Below are 21349 nucleotides of genomic sequence, written 5' to 3'. Positions count from 1 at the left end.
CGGAAGTGCGTATACGCTATTGTGCGACTACCACACAAGCGTATAATTACTTTTTTTTTTAACTGCGTACGCAAAAATGCGTTTTAGCTGCATACGCAAATACTGCAGCACCCCTCTAAACACAAGGTTCTATCAACAGAGGAAAAACAAACTTTTTTTCCTCTGTTGTCCCTGGATTCTAATCAGTGCTTCCTCTACACAATAACCGGCAGTACGCTCTCAGCAACACTGTGGTAATGAAAGACTAATGCGTCTCCCAAAAGGCGCCTCCACCCTTTTGCTGAGAGAGGACTGACCGAGTGTTATCGTGTATCAGATAGTGTGATAAACCGATGAGCCCCCACTGTTGAATTCGTCAATAAACCTTTTAATATATTCCTTCCTATAAACCTCTAAGATTCACCTGCCTAGAACCTCTAAGACAAAACCCTGCCTAAAACCTCTAAACAGAACGCTAATTGCGTACGCAGTTTAACCGCAAATAAAGACAGGAGTGGAATCTGCGTTTCCAACGCACAAGTATTATTCAGGTAAAAGTACAGTCAGTTACACGCAATCTATACATACACAAGTTAGGCGTAAAAGGAAATAATACAGACCCAAGTACGGTTATACATACGCTGCGCCTCTGGACCCAGAGATAGACTTCTGACTAGATATCCTCAGTTCACCCAAAATTCAGCATGAACTGGCAAACCAGTGTTCGGACACATGTATTTATTCCCCCCCCAGACTGAAACAGGACAAAGGGGGAACTTCCTGCTGATCTCATTGGTTCCCAGAGGAGAAGCATATGTAACGACACATTTAACAGGTTGTTTCAAATAGACTTTCCCTGTCTCTAACAGCCGGAGTCTTTCTGGTAACGCCTCCTGTAACATTCCATCAACTAAACATTTTGTTGCTTGTAAGTTCTGCGATCCGTAACTTGAGTTTGCATGATGCAATCTCTCCACCGATAACACCGGGATTCTGTAAAAAGCGTACGCATCAGAACGAAACCAAACACACCTTGCTTATCATGTATAATACCTTAGATATCAAAAACCTCTATTTCTTAGCATTTAAACTAACTTAACCAACTTGAATCATACAATTTGATGCTAATGGAACCTTGTGTGCGAATATGTAGTGTGTGAGTATTCGGGGTTTGATATAAGGACGCTAGTTATTAATGGGTGACATTTCAGTGCATAATTTCTCATACACGAAGTGAACATCCAGCAGTGTGGATGGCTGAGGGTTGTAGTTCTACATGCCCTCTGTCAGCAGGCCCCCACCTGTTGTGTGTTCAAAGGAAAACAAAACCTCTTTTGTTCTCACAGACTCTTGTGTGAAATGCAAATGTATTACCACCTCAAGCTGTGGAATTTGGGGCCATTCTGTCTAGGATTCAGACAAATCCAATTGTGTAGATATTATATTACAATTGCCACAACTATACTTTATCTGCATCCAGGGATTCCCAATTTGTATGTAAAAATACCCATTGTCTCTTCTTATTTACTTTTACTCAGAAAGCTTGTTTTTCCAGTTGCCCTTGGTAGGTTAACAAAAACATTGCCATCTGTTCTTAGCTCCTGAGTTATAACTTGAATTGACGCTGACCACAAAAATGGTGTCTTGCGATCCCATTTCCAAAATGGAGTCTTGCGGCCATTCGCAAGATGGCGTCGCCGCGATTAAATTTTAAACTGAACTTGTCTCAGCCAATTATTCAGCTTCGACACTGGGTTCAGCCATGACACCCATCCTTCTATCTTTTCCCCTGCTTCAGCCACTGATGCGTTATGGTTCTTACGAAATTCCCACTTTAGCTGCAGAATCTCATCCATTTTCTGGTCTATCACCTCCTTAGGGTCGCTGGTATCATTGGTGACATAAGTGCAACATTTTACTCCAAATTGGGTGGCTAACGTTACGCAATACCCTCCAGTAACAGCAGTTAAATAATTAAACACTAGCCTGTGTTGCACTAGTTCTTTCTTGTACGCTTGCAATTCTCTCCCTGTGTACCTGAATGTGTCATCGTACATCACGGTGATATTATCTATTAATTTAGCAAGTTCCTGGATATATCTAAAATTTTATGTACCTCTAGCAATCCTGGTGGGATCCAGGGCGAGTAAAACTTGGAAGCCAGTTGTCTCACTGATTAACTGAGCGGCTTTATGCATATCACCAGGTATCATATTTCTCTTGCCTCTGTGTTCATATTGTGTGTGAAGATATGGTGACGGTGTGTTTTTATGTATTCCCAACATTTCAACATGTGTGAGGGTCATAACTTCTGGAAGTATTTTTCCCAAATAACATAACAATTACAATACTAAAATTGGTCAGAAACTCCCCTGATTGGCATTGCACTCCTCCTGACTCCACTCCATCAGCTCCACTCACATCTCCTTTATCGGTCCCCCATCACAGACACTGAGTATCCCCAAACAGATCATCATGACAAAAACTCTGGAAAGAAAAAGAACTAGGATGACCACAACAGACCACTCCATTGCTGGAAGCACTGATCTACACATTTCTTTAGCTCAGATATCTCACCGTCACCTTTTTAATCCTTCCGGCACAAGCTCGCAATTGACAGGTCCACGTTATTGGCCTTGTCTCTGCCTTGTATCTCCACCGGTTGGTTAATCTCCCTATAGTGAGTGGAATGGACCCACGTGTCTTCCCCGGCCACCCTTTGAGGATGCTGTATCGTCAGATACGGACCTTTCCACCGATCAGTCAAACGACCTGAGCTAAAAAACAAATTCTTAACAATTCATAACAAATTCATAACAAATTCTTCCAGATTTGACATCATGACAGTTTACATTAGACATGTTAGTTAATAACACTTTCAATTTCGGTTATTCTCATTCATCGTTGTGAGACCCTGCACAGTAACCTCATTATCATATTTTCACATGAGGCTGCCTGTTTGAACAGTATCTCAAAAGGGGGGCAAATAAAGGAAAAGACAGTCTGGGATAATCTCAGTGTTGTTATCCATCATCTTACACATGTTCTTGGAAACGTCACCTGTAAAATAAGTCCCCCTATCATTTTTAATAATTCTAGGGATATAGTATCTGCATACAGGTTCCTGCAATTAAATCTTGTTATTAATAGCTACTGTTCTAAATAATGCCTGTGCCACTGTTTTGGATAGTATTCCGAGTAGTCGACCTCAGCCTGGCATGGCTGCCGTTTATCCTCAGCAACCTTGTGTCCTATGAGTGGGAGATAAAGCACAACCGTTTAATATCATTTAAACATGACCTAAAATACAATAATAAATCATCCACATTTTACATTAGAACAGATCCATTGATAGGTTGAAAAGATTATAAACAGTCATATAAGGCCTGGGAGAAGATACTGGGGTTACCTATGAACCCATGGGAAACTCGTGTTCCTGTGTGGTGTTCTCCATTTTGCAGTTCTTACTTACGTGTCCCACTTGGTGACAGTTAAAACATAATTTTGAACGGGGTGGATGAAAAGATTGTTGTGGGATTTGAGCAAGGGGGAAAGGTGATGGGTATGGGTAAGGATAGGGAGGGTAAGGATATTGTGGGGGATAAGAAGTAGGTGGATAGCCTGGGACCCGTAGTTGCATTGGGTTAGTGGGATAGAGTTGTGTTTGTTGTTGAGTGGGGTTAGTGAGAGCACATACTTGTTCTGACATGAGTGTGTGTGCAAGTGCAAGCGTGTCTGTTGGCTGTGATGTTACCGTCATTCCCTCCACAGTTTGTATACTGACAGCCATTCATTTTTCGCTCTGGATCTCCCTCTTTTTTGAGATGTTTTTGTCATGTTCTATGGCCGACTCTATGAGGTTATCTATTGTAAGTCCCCTCCAGCCAGGCTGTGAGGTCTGAACCCGAGTTTTTAAATTCTCTTTTAAACCGTCCATCAATATCGTGACTATCATTCCCCTGTGGTGAATGCTATCTTTAATATCTTCTATCCCAGTGTACTGGGTGATAGCCTGCAGAGCCCGGTCGCAATAGTCTTCTGCAGTTTCACTCTCCTTTTGTTTCATTGTGAAGATTTTGTTCCAGTTAACTACTACTGGAAAATATACACCCAATTGAGTCACAATGCGGGAAATGTTACCTTGGTTTACTTGGTCTGTTAAGGGAACGTCGCCACCCAATACACAGTCCGTAATAAATTTTGTCCCGTCGGTATTGCGTGGTAGACAGGCCCTTAACACCACACGCCAATCTTTATTAGTGGGCTCATGAGAACTACCCAAATTTCTCAAAAATCTTTGACATTTGGCTAATTCCTTTTTGGGATCAGGGAAATCATTTATGATGGAATTTAGTTCTGCTCTTGTCCATGGACAATGCATTACTACTTCCCTCGTGGGCACTACACCGTTTGCATCCGCATTTCCATTCGGAACAGTTATAGTCCGAATGGGATGCAGACCGACAGCGTTGCTACCTCTGACCTGGTTACCTGGCTGGGGGTTTAATCTGCTGCTGCTACATATGGTATTAACAACTTCCTCAATGGGTGCAGAGTGTGTTAACACTTCCCTTGCTGTTACCGATGGAGATGGCGGCACCACCCGTGATTGTGGTGATGCAGCATCTATCATTTGCACAGCATGGGAAATGGCAGACATTACAATAGGCTCATCATCTACATCATAAACATTTTCTTTATGGTTACTTAAGAGGGGGTACAAATTGCCTGTTACATTTTTATGGGTATTTTTGGTAACTGTACTTGCACCTCCATCCACATAAGGTGGGGGAGGTGAGTGTGAACTGCTGGCAATACTCTCCACGATGCTACCTTGCCGCACGTGCACGCCAATTTGCGGCTCGCCCGTATTGCAACTTAGCATCGCAACGTATTTTCTGGCAATGCGCTCGCAACGCTAGTTTGCGTCGTTTGCACATTTTTAAGCCAAGCATCCCCTTCATGCTGCCATAGTTTTAAACATTCAAAATACTTAATAGTTTTCTCTCGGGATCGCACCATACTGATGTGATCCTGGACATTGTCTAACACATTTTTGTCAAAACTACCAATTCTGGGAAACGGTCTAACACTCTTCCTCGTCATATTAAACCATAAATCACAATACCTTATTGCATAAGTACCGTACTTAGTATGCATAATACGACGGGCCGATCCAATTGGAGCCTCCATTAGCAGCACATCATTGCCTAACATCTCTACTGTTTGCGTGGCTCCCATTCTGAGACATCTCCTACGCTTTTCAATAAAAATTTAAACTGGTGAAAGACAATCAAGATACTTTCACTTACCTGTGGACGATTTAAGTCAGCGGCGCCCACACACCTGGATAAGATTTAGTAAGGCCACTTCCACACCTAGATAAGTTTTGAAACAGGCAACTTCCACACCCGGATAAGTTTTAGTAAGGCAACTTCCAAACCTATGAGAGTTTATATGTCGGCTGCTCTCACGCACCTCTATACAACAAAGACAACATGTACACCTGCTACTGTGTATAGAACGGTAAAGCTGCTTACAGAGCGACTAGGCTAGCCCTTGCACCTAGCCCTTAAGGATCATATGATACCCTTAACTTTGTTCAACAAGTATTCACTGTTACACACTTTTTTCCTGCGCGGAAAAATACACGTTAACCCAGATATTGGTAATAGAATAAAATGTTAAACCTCAATGGCTTTGTTCAAACACGTGGCAGCAGAACCGGAAGTGCGTATACGCTATTGTGCAACCAGCCGCATACACATTAATGCGACTACCACACAACCGTATAATGACTTTTTAACTGCGTATGCAAAAATGTGTTTCAGCCGCGTACGCAATACTGCAGCACCCCTCTAAACGCAAGGTTCTATCAACAGAGGAAAACAAACTTTTTCCTCTCTTGTCCCTGGATTCTAGTCAGCTTCCTTAATTCACACGGAGATGGATAGCGATCTTTCAGCACAAAGCGGTTGCAGGCAAACCCTGCATGTGGCCACTCCACCCTTTGCTGAAATATCGATGACCGTATGTACCGTGTGAGCAGGTAAGTGACTTCTTTACGAGCCCCCAACTAACGAAACTGGATCAGAACCTCTATATACCCCTGCCTATACCTTCTAAAATCCTTCCTATAAACCTCTAAGAATAACGCTAATTTGCGTACGCAGTCTGACCGCAAATAAAGACAGGAGTGGAATCTGTGGTTCCAAAGTACAAGTATTATTTAGGTAAAATACAGTCAGTTACACGCAATTAATACATACATAATTTAGGAGTAAAAGGAAATAATACAGACCCAAGTACAGTATACATACGCTGTGCCTCTGGACCCAGAGATAGGCCTCAGAATAGAGACCCTCAGTTCATACAGCATTCAGCATGGACTAAAAAACCAGTATCCGGGCACACATATTTATCCCCCCTAGACTAAAACAGGACAATGGGGAAGTTTCTTGCTGATGTCATTGGTTCCCAGAGGAGAAGCATATGTTACAGCACATTTAACAGGCTGGTTCAAATAGACTCTCCCTGCCTCTAACAACAGGGGAATCTTTCTAGTAACGCCCTCTGTAACATTTAAACATTTTGTTGCTTGTAAGTTCTGCGATCCATAACTTGAGTTTGCATGATGCGATCTCTCCACCGATAACACCAGAATGCTATAAAAAGCGTACGCATCAGAACAAAACCAAACACAACTTGCTTATCATGTATAATACCTTAATTATCAAATACCTTTATTTCTCAGCATTTAAACTACCTAAACCAACTTAAATCATACATGTTGATGCTTATTGAACCTTATGAGTGAATATGAAATGTGTGGGTATTCAGGGTTTGATAAAAAGACATATTTAATGTGTTTATGAAGATGAGTGCATTTGTCTCTAACATTTTCTAGATGTCCGGTCAACAGGCCCTCCCACCTTTCCTATGTTCAAAGGAAAGATACCTCTGTCGGTCTCTTGTGTGAAAATGCAAAATATGCCAACTACAAGAGACAGACCCAAGGTGACACTCCAGCCCCCAAAATCATGTAATTGCAGGAAGCCTGCTTATTTATTCTAGCCAGACCACCCGTTGTGGGCAAACACTATGCAGGAAGCTTATCTACACAAGCCAGTTGTCACCTGGCCACTTGCTTAATGCAATACTGTAAAACCATTTCTGGAATATATCCTTTATAATACGTAAAGTAATGAAATAGGCTTTTAGTGAATCGCCGCAACCTATGATGATGATCACAGATGCATTCGCATGATGGTAATGGTATTATCGCCACATGTACTAAATGTGAGTTTATCTAAAATGGCACTTAGGTGGCCATTTCGCAAAATGGCGTCTTGCGGCCAGTCGCAAGAAGGTGTCGCTGCGATTCAATTTTAAACTGATCTTGTCTCAGCCAATAATCCAGCTTCGACACATTCCATTAAGGTTGAAATTATTAGTATGATATTCATTTCTAAACCACAATAAAAAGTCATATATACAGTATTAGTAAAAAAAAAAAAAATTTATTTAAAAAACAAAACCGTCCTGGTACATATAGGTGCATTTTGCTCTTCTCTGGCTTTGACTAGTAAGTGGATGTATTGAAGGCTCCTAATTGGCCAGTGTAGGCAGCTGTTATTGGGTATTACAGCCCTCGGTTTTGTAAGTATGCGTGTATGTACATATGCTGTGTGAAAGTATTTGTGAGTGTGTGTCTATGTAAGTATGCGTGTATGTATGTACATATGCTGTGTGAAAGTATTTGTGAGTGCGTGTGTCTATGTAAGTATGCTTGTTTGTGTGTGTATGTATGTATTCTGTGTGTAAGTATATGTATATGCTATGTGTATGCTTATGTGTGTGTATGTATTTATGCAGCGGCTGCTCCTACCCTCTTAGATGAGGGGGGCTGGCGCCGGCGAAAATCACTCGCCCGGCTCCCTTCTCCTGGCCGGGTCCTGGTGCCATCAATCTGACAGGAGCTGGGACCGGTGTATACGCAGTAGCAGTGGGGCACCACGCAGGCGCATATCACTGGCTTCCAAAGGGCTGCATCGTCTGCAGCCCCAAGGAGCTGGGTAGGGCTGGTGGTAAGGCAGAGAAGCGGCTGCCTACTGGAAGCCGCTCTCGGCTAATAGCAGCCCGAACTGGCAGTCCCAGGGGGAGGAGACACCTTCCCCTGGGACTGCCTGTTGTTTATGTGACTGGCGGATTTTACTGAGGGGGGCTGCAGTCCCTAGGCAAAATCCGCCTCTGTATTTATGCATGCTGTATGTATGTATGCTTATGTGTGTGCATGTATGTATGTATGCTTGTCTGTGCACTATATATATATATATATATATATGTATGTACACACACACATATATACCCCCACTTAAATATCCTCCGTCTGTCCCTGAGCCGGATAACACAAAAATACTAACTATTGGCTAGTTGACACAGAAGTCTTGTGGGGCGGGCAGATACACCAGGGAGGTCTCCGATTGCTCTGTCCCGATGGATACGGCAGCTGATTCCTGTTGAGCTTACGGATCCCGTAGACTCCCAGTAATATTAAAAAGCCTTTGCAGGTACAGTTAGTGTTTCTGTGTTATCCGGCTCCCCTCTGGTAGTTTTGGTCTGTGCTGCAGCCCCGGAATTGCAGCCAAAGTAGCGCTGGATTTAGAAGCCTATTTGCAGCCAGGGAATAAAGGGAAACTTTTTTCCCAGTAACAATACAATGTATTTTAGGAATTAAATTATAAGATGTGTCACTGTTTGAACATTTTTATATGAACATCCCATTTGTAGAACAAAGTAAATTGCACAAGTACTTGGCATCAAATATAACTTACACAAATACTGTACATATTACTGTGATTAAAGTACACAACCCCATCCCTAGCAGATACATCTAAGGTGTAACATGTAATCAGGCTCTGACTGACCCCTCAGGTTATGAGAGTATTCTCTTGTTTGTCCCTTACCTAAAGGATAATGTTAGAAAAGTAGAAAATGTCTACATTTATCTAATAATGGGAATTTATCCAATAAAGATGATTTTCATGATGAAAGCTAATTTCATGGTGAAATCACTTTCAAACACAACCCTCACTACTGAAGTCTCTTTTTTGCAATTCACATAAGAGGAAAATCACTCAAAATTATTATTTTTTTAAAATCAAATATCTAATTGTGCTTAAATAATGTTGCTATTATCCAAATTTGCACATTACCTCTGGAGCACACATCTGAAACTTGGCAGTTACTCAAATAACATTTGGGGGATCTGAGATTATTGCACAAGTGAATTCAGAGAAAAAAGTAAAAAAACCTCTGGGCCTGCTTCAGCACGGATCGCAGCTGCGTAATCGCACGCAATGAAACTGCGAAAATATGCTAATGTCTGCTACCGCTCAGCCAACACAGAGAAGCCCACTAATGCCTTCTCACATCTGTAATACCATGCAGTCCTGTGTATACATCGGAGAACATCGGCCCCTCACCCACAATTACAGCAGCTCTGTCCGGAATCGGTATTTAATGTTGCCGTATGCATTGCCGGCAGACTAAATACCGACGCTGGAAGCCCAAACCGTCAGGATCCCTATTGGGATTGGTAAGTACCCTAACCCTCCACTCTCCCCCCCTAACCCTAACCCCCCCCTTCCCGGACCCTAAACCTAACCCTCCAGTGGGGGGTGTTAAACCCTAACCTCCCCCCCAAGTTGCACCTAAACCATTTCCCCTAGCCTAGCCCTAACCTTCCCCAGGGGGTGCCTAACCCTAATTCCCCCCTGGGGTGCCTAAAATTAACCCTCCCCCCGCAAGTAACAGCTAACAGTCCCTGCTTACCTTCATTCAGGATACCAGGCATCAGAATTTCGGCATCTCGCTAAAGATAGGCTTCGGTATTTAGATGCCTATCTTTAGTAGAGTCGGGGTTCCAGACGCCAGTAAATTAACTGCATCCTGTTCTGACCTGTCTCAGAAATTGCAAGTCTTGTCGCATGCAGTGAGTAATCAGGCTGTGTAAGCAATCGCAGTGGCTAATTTATGCATGTCCATGCAACGGCGTTCAACCGGACAGCAAGCCTGCGTTTCTCCAACCACTTCCCCATCACCACAACCAAATTCTCACAGCCTGTCACTCACTCTGCGATGGATTCCAGTGCGTCCGTAATTGCAGTGCAATCGCCGCGCGCACAAGAGCATATGCATCTGCGTGGCCAATCTGCATACGCTGTTGCAATTGCGATCCATGCTGAATCAGGCCCTCTGTCTTTTAAGCTCACCATTACCCCAATGATTGTGGTATAGAAGATTGACAGTCAATGGGATGACAGACAATAGGTCAACAGGGACAAATGATCGACAGGTACAAAAGGTCAACAGTGTTAAAAGGTCGACAGGTTGGAACGTCCAATCAACCGCTCAACAAATCCAGTTTTCTCCATCAATCAGTGCCTAAACTCCTAATAAAAGCTTTTCCACATGTGAGAAGAACACAGTTGTTCAGCTAAATCACCAGGCTGTACAACTTACAGTACACAACTTGTTAGCAGAACAGTCACATGTAACGGGATAGGTTTATCTGACTATGGGCCTGATTCAGAGACGGACGGTAATACATACGCAACAGCATACTCGCACGGATCGTAGTAGCTAAAATATGCCAAAGCAACAGACGGCTGATTTTGTATTGATGAGTCCACAGGAGCCCTCGTAGTTGCCCACAACTGTGTACACACACGCAGCATTGTACGCAGATCTTCAAAGCTTCGACAGCTGGAGTAAGTCGGTGGTCACTCAGAATAGCTGTGGTAATTGAGATGCTGGAGGTTCGTTCTGTGAGTGCGCGATCGCAGACGCTGGCTAGTACACACCCAGGAAACGGCCTGACACTTGCTTTTTGGCCGGAACTCTCCGTTACCACCCACATAATGGTCTCTTCACGTCAATCAATTTCGAGTGAATCCTCACAGCGTGCACGATCGCAATTCATTTGCAGCACGAACGCAATGTGGCTGGGCCGCATGTGCAGACCACCAGTAATCGCTCAACTACGTGAACATCTGAATAGCGTTCAGCTCTGTTTCAGGCCCTATGTGTGAGTACATTGGATAATACCGTACATCTGGTCGATGAAGAAGAAGGAATATGAACTCCTATCTACTATTGATTCTAAATAGTATTGGAAGCACTTCACTCAAGTTATAAAGCTTTTTTACTTCCGCCTAATAATATAAAAAGTAGTTAGAATAATCTAATTAATAGGAAAACTTGAAAACTTGAGCACCTAGTTCCACCCTAATTGGCAGCCCCTCAATCAATGGCACAGGAGGAAGCAAGCTCATGTATCTACCAATGAGCACCACAGACAAGCAGTAAAGAGCTGCTGTAGGGAAGGGACGGGGGTAATTGCTCTGCAGTGGTTGCCTAGTAAAAAGCTGAACTAAATAAATGTGACCTAGATAAGAAGTATTATTCTTCTGTACCTAATGTGTGTTCTCATAACCTAAACATTGTCAAAGTACAATGTTACTATATGTCTATGTTATTACTACATTGCATGTTATTGTTACGGTCATTACAATTTTTAATGCTGCTGACAAAATGTAAATAAAATAAAAAAAGCAATAATTGGCAGCGGGTTCTCGGGATTGCATCTGATTAACTATTATCTTATGTCCCCATCACTACAGAGTGTTAAGGTGCCTACACACTTAGCGATATTTTACACGATTTGCCCGATTCCGACACATCGTGACGACAAATCGTGTAAAATATGCCCAAATCGTAAGTGTCCACTCACGATCACGATACTGATGAGCGTCCCCGCAGGTCATACATCGCATATTCGGATCTGCCGTGCTGTAGGGCAGATCTGATAATCTCAGACACGATGCACTGGAATAGTTAGAAGACACGATAGATCGTTTATCACATTGGACAGATTTTAATACCAAATCGTGCCCACGACTGCCAGGGAGCTGCTGGGGAGAGTTCAAGGGGAAATCGGACACAATGTTGGATCGTGAGCACATCTCCAAGTGTGTAGGCACCTTTAGGGTTGTCCCCACTTATCTCCTGTTATCTAATTATTACTAATCATTTCAGCCGTGACCTTAAAAAGCATTCTCCAAGTGTGGGTATGGGAGACTCCTCCTTCTTTGACCATTTTTAAAACTAAATTATGTTCACTTTTCCTCTGTATACATTGGGTAGAAGCATTAAAAACTTTTTAGAATTGTAGGAAAGGCACATCAAGTCAGAACGATGGAGGATGCAGCCGCTCATGTGGGAGATAGGAGAAGCACCAGGCGCCTTTCGGCTCCTCAGAAAGTAGCAGGATAGTCCAGATTCTAGGTCCAGGAGGGGCAGAAGATCTTCCACCACCAAGCTGGGAAGAATGAAGCCTGGGGTAGCGTTGGACAGTAGGATAAGAATGAAGCCAGGGGTATCGACGGACAGTAGGATTTTTAGCGGGAGAGCAAATTCGCTCCTACACCAGCCGATCGGACGCCATTTTTGGAAAATAAAGCTAGGGACCCTGAAGCAATTGTTAACAAGTAGAGAATTAATATTACCTTTGGAAAACCTTTAAGCTAGTGGTTCCCAAACTGGGGATGGTAATCCATTACCAAATCAAATTATTTTATGGTCAATGTGATAGGCAAAAATCAATGTTAGAGGCTGCCAATCATAAAATACATGGACAAACACGAGCACCACCCTGCCCACCAACACATAACTGAACTGAAGGATGACAGGTTAAGTACAATTTACAAATTTTTGCTGAATTTCTCAATAAGAAACAATTGGCCCAGGGGTGAGGTAAAAAAAATGATACTCTAGGGCACCCTGACTCAGGAAAGTTTGGGTACCACTGAGCTAAGCAATATTGTTACTGCATAAAAAGTTTCTTAGTAAAATGTGAAAGTGTAAGAAGTTACCAAAAGAAAGAATTAAAAATGAGTGACGATTACTTTTTAGAAAGCCATTTGGCAAAACCACTTTAGGATCTGTGATTATCAGATACTCACTTTAAAATATTACTATTAGAGGATATTATTTTTGGCGCTTTACTACCTGCTGCTTAGGCCCTATAGTTCACTCTTTTGCTCCTTTTCATTCCAAGTGCTGTTTATGCACCATGACCTCTCCCAAGCACGTTCCCTCCTGCCGACACAAGAAAAAAGCTGGATAAGGAAGCGGCTTTCAAATTTGCAATCTTGACTTAGCTCTCCAGTGAATCTATGAACTAGTATGAGCACTCCAGGACACTATCAAATTACATACAATGACATGAAACAGAAGGCAAAGAGGGATGGGCCCATATGAGCTTACAATCGGGAACACGTGATACAGGAATACACAGGAGGAGTATAGAACTTTGAACTCTCCAGGATGAATTGGGCTCAAGAGGAACCACAATTTCTTTCATTACATCACACTGGACAGGTATTTACATATAAATGTAAATTTGCTTTCTGTTGTGCTTGTTTGTAATTATTTGCATGTGCCAGCTTGAAATAATCCCAAGAATCTATTTTAGAATAAGTGTTCATTCTGCAGCTTCATAAACAGGACCCCCAGCCATTCTACACTGCATGAAGGTGGCTGTATGTTCCGAGACTACAAAATAAATACAATAACAAAAATATTCGTTACTTGCACTCTGGGAAGTTTTCATGTAGGAAGTAGAGGAATACCATAAACCAGGGGTTCCCAAACTGGTGCCGTGGGGCAGTTGCGGGGGTGCCACAGAAATGCTCAATGTGATTGGCAGCCACCAGCACTGGTTTTGCCTATCATAAAATATGTGAACAAACAGAAGAGCAACCCTGTCCACCACCACAGAACTGGATGAAAGATAAGTACAATTGACTTAATATAATAATCTTTGCTGAATATCCCAATAAGAAACTTATGGCCTGGGGGTGGCGTGATAAAAATGCTGATAATCAAGGGCGCCGTGGCTCAAGAAAGTTCGGCAACTGCTGCCATAAACCAATGTTTGTATGTCACTTTATCTTGTGGACAATCCCTAATTACCCGAACTGGAGCCCAGAAAGCAGAGGAGATGAGGCATACATGTGATTTTCTTACCTCCAAATCATACAGATATGTAAAGTTAATATCTTGTCTTGCAACTTTCTTCACAGCATCTGCAAGCTGAAGAGCTCCTCTGCCTCCGAATGACCAATGGTTACAGGGAACAGCATCAAATGCACCAGACTGTTTGGCAATTTTGCAGACTAGGTCAATCTCAGCCTGGGTGTCAGTTCTAAAGGTTTAAGAGAAAATAATTTCTTAAATGCAATCAATATTTAACAAAACAAACATCAGGCAAAACCAAAATATACTACTTGTATTGCCAAGTGTCACATATATGGGTTCATTATCTAGTAAAGACATGTAATCTAAATAAATAACATGTTATCAATAGGGACAACTAAAGGTCACTAGGTCTGTGTTCATGAATATCCCAGCACAGGCTCGGATGGTTCAGTCAAAATTCTATAACGGAGCCAAGAATGGACACACACATTACAGGGCATATACTGACAGCCAGTCACATGTCATAGTACCTAGTAACAGGGCTACTGATATATACACACACACAGGGCTGGATTAAGGGGGGGCGATAGGGGCGATCGTCCCTGGGCCCCCACACCTGAAGGGCCCCCACACCCAGCCATCGGGGTTAAAGTGAACCAGAGGAGACGGAACCAGTTCCGCCTCCTCCGGACACCTAACCCCGGTGCCGCACGGACACACCAGGCGCCCGCTGAGATCTCCCTCCCTGCAGCGGCAGCCGGAGCTGGAGACTAGAGCTCACTCGTGAGCTCCGGCTTTCGGCTCAGGCAGTGAACTATGGGAGAAACGCCATGCGTCTCTCCCATAGTGCAGAGGAGCAGCGCCAGCCGAGCGGATCAGAAGGCAGCGGAAGCGGGGCTTAAGGTAAGTATGATTTTTTTTTCTCTTTAGCGCAAGCTGATTTTCCACTGCTGGGAGGGACATTACTTGGTAGGGAGCATTACTACTGGGGGCATTACTCGGGGGAGGCATTACTCGGGGGGGACATCACTACAGGGGACATTACTCGGGGGGACATTACTACAGGGGACATTACTTCAGGGGACATTACTCGGGTGGGGGGGGCATTACTACTTGTGCCACTACCTCAGGGGGCACAACTACAGGGGTATTACTACTGAGGGCATTACTGTTGGGCACACACAGGGGGCATGACTACTGGGGGCACAACTACAGGGGTATTACTACTGGGGGTATTTATACAGGGGGAATTACTATTGGGAACACTACTACTGGGGGTATAACTACAGGGGGCATTGCATAGGGGGCACTGCATAAGAGGCAACACTCCTGGGGGCTCTACTACTGGGTGCACTGAATAAAGGGCACGTAATAGGGGCCCCCACATGTTTGTTGCCCAGGATCCCCCACAGCACTTAATCCGGCCCTGTACACACACACCATCATGTAGCACACAAACAGTATTTTATCTTGAATAACTTCTCCTTAACTTCTCCTTAGCCTAACTATGATTCTGTCATTCATGGTGCTCTACAGTCAAATGTCATTAATCTATGCATGACTTTTTCCAAACATACTAACAGAAAATGGGCAGCTTAAGAATCAGAGAAAGTTAGTTGCTCAGAGTCTTGGAACTATTACACAGAGCTGGGGACACTTCTGAAAACTGCTGCATTGGTATCTATACAAAGAGTAAATTACATTTTTTGCAGTGTTTAATGAAAAGAAAGGAAATATCTGACTGTCATCAATGTTCCACCATGACCACTAAGGGGCTGATTGTGAGGTGGGAGCAAAGCAAAAAAAAAAAGAGCAAGTAACTTTGCACCTTGGTAAAACCATGTAGCACTGCATTTGGGGCAGATGTAAAATGTGCAGAGAGATTTAGAATGGAGATGGGGGAAGTCCAAACTAAACTCTAAATAGCCGTGTAAAAATAAAGCTGTCCAGCATTTGTGGGCTACATGTAAAAGCAGCCAGTATGTGCCCTGCATGCAGGGCCATAACAGAATTTCCAAGCTCCCTGTGCCGACCCCGCCTCCTGAGCAAATGACGTTATGCCGAGGGGACGGGGCCACCAACACCAGGAATTTCAGCACTCCCAGATTGTCCTCAGAAAGCTCAGAGCGGCTGTATTTACAGGCGGCAGGGTGCATGTCATGCTCGGAGAGTCCAAAGGACGTCCTGGGCAGATGCAAAGGCCTGTGGGACAGCGATATTGCCGCCCACAGAGCCCTAAGCCAGGTCGCACACCACTTGTTATGACCCTGCCTTCATGCACAAAACAAATTAAAATTTGGATGCATAATTTTCAGATTTTTTTTACTGGACTCATAATTGACTTATCAAAACCAGACCATAGCAGATGTTTGCAGCCAGTTCTCTGCTACCCCTTTCACACTGCCAGCAATAACCCGAGTTATTTTGCATGAACGTGCAGCAAACCAGGCTATTGTACAGTGTGAAAGAGCCCAGTTGAAATAACCTGGGTTGAGCAAACTGGTATTTCAACCCGGGTAACAAGCAGGGTTGAACGCTGGTTCAACCCGACTCGCGATGCGACCCGGGACCTGTTCACAGTATAGGAAAAGTCACCGGCTCGGCACGTGCCGGGCCGTCTGTCGGAAAAGGGCATAACCCGGTATGGACTCATGTACAAAATCCTGGATACGACCCGGGTTCGCAGTGTGAAAGGGGTATTAACCACATAACGTTCCGTATCTAGAGCCATAATTACACTTTATCTTGGTAAAGAACCTACTTGAAAATATTTCAGGCCACCACAACTGGAACACCAAACTGCTGAGAAATCTGGATCCACCTCTGTAAATTACAGCAGCCATCCTGAACCAGCTGTAGATTCTGTAAGACAGATGAGAAAATTGATCTTAGGGCTATTGAATGAGTTCTATGCACATTGATTCTCTGCCTTTTCCCAGTTGAAACAACATTTTGGTCTACTATGAAGTATATGAATAATTAATAACTGGTGTTCTATGTTAATACTTGAGCATATGGCCAGGCTGATGCTTTCAAGCATACTGCAGTTACATGTTGCCAACCACTATCACAGTATCAATGTTATGCCTGTATGGGTTATGCTTATGAAAAATTTTGTTGCATTGTTTACTCATTGTATCTCATGCAAGTAAAAATATTGCAACATTATTGTCTTACTACTGTACAGTGACAAACTCACATTCTAAAAGGGAATACAAAATGGTGTGCTATCTGATTGGCCATGATCAGCTGCCAGTGGGGGTGTGGCCAGCTCACAGAAGGCATGATCAGCCTTTATAGAGATAGGTAATCTGTGTATTTCTCTGACTCTGGATAGAAGAGATTTTCGGTATAGAGCCAGATATACTGATTAGACCAACAATGTGCGACTCCTAATTACATTTGTGGGCTCTAATTGTGGTTCTCAGATCAGTGGCAAATGCAGGATTTTGAAAGGGGGGTTTCCAAATACTTTGTTACAAAACCAATGACAAATAAATGTAAACACATACACGATGCACTCAATAATCCAAGTATTAATCCATTACTGTACAAAATTTCAGATGTATTTATTACATCTTTCATCAACTAAAGAAAATGCATCTGAAATGTTGCACAGGATTAACAAGCTTGGATTATTGAGTACCCGAGGAAACATAAAAAGGCGGCACTGAGTCCTCCATTGGAAACATACACACACTGACAAAGACTACACAGACACACACGCTGACTCTGACACTGACACACACCTCTCACTTAAAAACACAAATGCAGTCAAATAAATACAGCTCTGGCATAATTTATTAAAGATCACCCCCCACCCCCTTCCCCCTCGCTAGCACCCCGCTCCCCCACATGTGATACACACACCTGCGGTGCGGCTCCAGGAGAGACCGCCGGCAGTGTCACCCGGTGGACCTCTCCCTCTCACAATGCTGGTGCCCCCATGTGAACTTCCTGGGAGGGTCTGCGCGCTGCCACTGTGGCTCCCCCTACAGCCAGCACAGTATAACAACAGGCACAGTTGCCTGAGTTTTGGCAGGAGACTCTCTTAACAACAACAAAAAAATTGTTCAGCTGTACGGCGATAGAGCAGCTGGCAAGGGGGGTTTCTAGGTACTCAGAACCCCCCCCCCCTGTGTGCGTGTATGCAGATGGTCACTTTATAGTGGAGATCTAATCTACTACTCACATAATAATGAGAACATGATGTTTAGAAAAGATAAGCCAATTAACCAAGTAATGACAACAACAACAAAGTTTTCTGTATTGAATTGTGTTAGTGGGGAAGGGGGGGGGTCTTGGATGCCGGACTCCTGGACCGTGCATCACTCACTCCTAGTCTTGACTCCTAGTGCCGCTGCGTAGCTAAAGGTCTCGCGTGATGATGATGATGTCATCATCTCGCAGGGCTCTCTCACTTTATACCAGGCTCCGGAAAGGTGGGCGGAGACTAGGAGGGACAACAGGAAGGAGGGCTGGATGGATGATCCTCGGCTCAGAGACAGAATTGTGTCAGCAGTGTCAGTGTGATGGAGGAAAGGGAAGAGCCCAGGAGTGCCCCGTTGACTGCAGTGACTGTGAGTGCCCTTGACACTGTGGTGTTGCAGTTGCTATATTTTTATTTTATAAATATAATAAATGTATTCATCCTTTAGTGTATTAGATATATCTTTTATAGACAGGGCCGGCCCAAATTTTTTGGTAAGCGAGTATATATCTTGGTGAACCCCTATGCAGTCCCCCTTTTAAAGTGCCCCCAGTAGTGGTCCCCCCTGTGCAGTACCCCTTGTGCCCCCAGTAGCAAGCCCCTTATATAGTGCCCCCAGTAGTAGTAACCCTATGCAGTGCCCCCAGTAGTGGTACCCCCTATGCAGTGCCCCTTATATAGGGCCCACAGTAGTGGTCCCCCCTGTGCAGTGCCCCTTGTGCCCCCAGTAGTAAGTCCCTTATATAGTGGCCCCAGTAGTAGTCCCCCCAGGCAGTGCCCCCAATAGTGGTACCCCCTATTCAGTGCCCCTTACATAGTGTCCCCAGTAGTAATCCCCCCCATGCAGTGCCCACAATAGTGGTACCCCTTATGCAGTGCCCTTTAAACAGTGCCCCCAGTGGAGGTTCCCCCTCCCAATGCAGTACCCCCAGTATTGCCCTTCATATAGTGCCCCCAGTAGTGGTCCCTCGATGCAGTGCCCCAGTGGTATTCCCACCCCCCTTGTTGTGCCCTCAGTGGTAGCCCCCCCTTGTAGTGGTCCCTCCCTTTGTAGTAGTGTAGTAGTCCCCCCCTTGTTGTTCCCCCAGTGGAGGTTGCCCCCCCTATCAGTGCCCCAGTAGTAGCTCCCGCTCTGGCTGCTGCCATCCGCTCCTCTGTCCATCCTCCTGGGCCGGGCTGCTCTGCATTATGGGAGAGATGTCATGACGTCTCTCCCATTACCCACTATGGGAGCTGGAAAGCTCCAGCAAAGCTCAGGCAGTGGTCGCAATGAGAGTACCCCCCTGCCCGAGTAGACACACATGTAATCAAAATAAAAACACTTTCCTGAATCCCCGCTCCGGCCGCCGCCATCCGCTCCTCAGTCCGTCCTCCCGGGCCGGGCTGCTCTGAGTACGTACCTTGAAAAAGGAAGGCGGTGGAGCTCTGAAACATTGGTGTTAAAATATATGCATTTTTTTCTAAGTCCCGGAGTGGCGCCCATGTCTTTATTGCGAGGGAGGAGTGCTTATATATATTTAGGGGTACTGGGGAATTCGCTATGCAACCAATCCAATGACGGCTGAGATGCACAGCATGACGATAGCATCCGTTAGTGTTCCCGCTAGGCTGTTTTAGTAGGACGCCGTGCCCTGCCCGATTTTAAAAGGACAAAATGCACCCTGGACTTTTAACGGCACCCCACTAAAACAGCCTGCCCTGTGCCTTCCCCACCAGCTGGTTGCAGTGTCCCACTGGTGGGAAAAGTTGCAGTGACCGATCACTGCCGGGTCAATAGAAGCCATGCGCGTGCGCACAGCATATTTATACTGTGACCTTACTGTTGCCAATGACATAATTTACAAAGGCAATAGGTTTGACATACCTGCATGACTAAGAAAAACTATGCTGTGCAAGATACATGAAGGCCACTTAGGAGAAGAAAAATGTAAGCGGAGGGCATGTGAAGTGATGTATTGGCCAAGAATGAACCAAGACATAGCACAGACAACAGCTACATATGAGTTATGTCTTATGTATAGACCAAAGCAACAAGTCAAACCGCTGAGTCCTCATGCAGTGACAGAGACCATACCAGAAGGTAGCACAGATTTGTTTCATTGTAATGGGAAGACGTACATTGTCATGATTGATTATTATTCTAATTATCCTGAGGTGAAGACACTACATACAACTACTAGTAAAACTGTAATCAATTGCATGTCAATCTTTGCAAGGCATGGTGTTCCTATGGAGGTGTTCACTGACAATGGTCCTCGGTTTTCCAGTGCTGAATTAAACAATTTGCTGATGATTGGGAATTTGCCCATACTACGTCAAGTACCCACTATCCACGGTCAAATGGATTGGGGGAAGGTTCAGTAAAAACTGTAAAGAGTCTCATGAAAAAAGCACAGGAAGGTAAAGAAGATTTCTACAAAAGTCTCTTAATCTACCGCAGTACACCACTGCAGAATGGATTCTCTCCAGCACAAATGTTGATGGGAAGGAGAATTAGAGCAAATCTTCCAATACATGATGAACTGCTTAAAACGCATAGTTCAACATTAGTCAGACTGAGTAAGGAACGACAACAGGTGAAACAAAAACTGTTCCATGGTAGACAAGCAAAAAGCCTATCTGATCTTAGATCGGGTGACCAAGTCCATCTCGGAGACTATGAGAAAGGCATTTGGATGCAGAAAGGTACTGTGCAAGCACAAGTAGCACCAAGATCTTATACTATACGCACAGAGTGTGGAACAGAAGTAAGAAGAAATCGGGTGGATTTAAGATCTCAACCTAACAAACATGAAGACAACAAGACTGAAGAATATCCTTCATCTGACATGTATGATAATCTGGATAACGGCGAACAAACCATGATTCAAGAAAGGTCCAACATGGTTGACGAAACACAGACTGTGTATGAAAGATCCAAAAGAGAAATTTGCAGACCTGAGAGACTTATTGAAACATGTTAGATGATATTCTTAACATATTACATTATTGAATTGTTGCACTGAAGGATACAGGGGTTATCTTTAAAGAAAAGAAGATGTGATGTTATTGCATTAGATATGCCTAATGTTTGTAGACACTCCCTAACTTGTATGTGAAAGCCTGAATCTTCAGTGA

The sequence above is a fragment of the Taudactylus pleione genome, unplaced genomic scaffold, assembly GCF_031769625.1.
Source record: "Taudactylus pleione unplaced genomic scaffold, aTauple2 ptg000154l, whole genome shotgun sequence".
Classification (NCBI taxonomy): domain Eukaryota; kingdom Metazoa; phylum Chordata; class Amphibia; order Anura; family Myobatrachidae; genus Taudactylus; species Taudactylus pleione.
The sequence above is the reverse complement of the archived record's forward strand: the minus strand, read 5'-3'. Positions refer to the sequence as shown.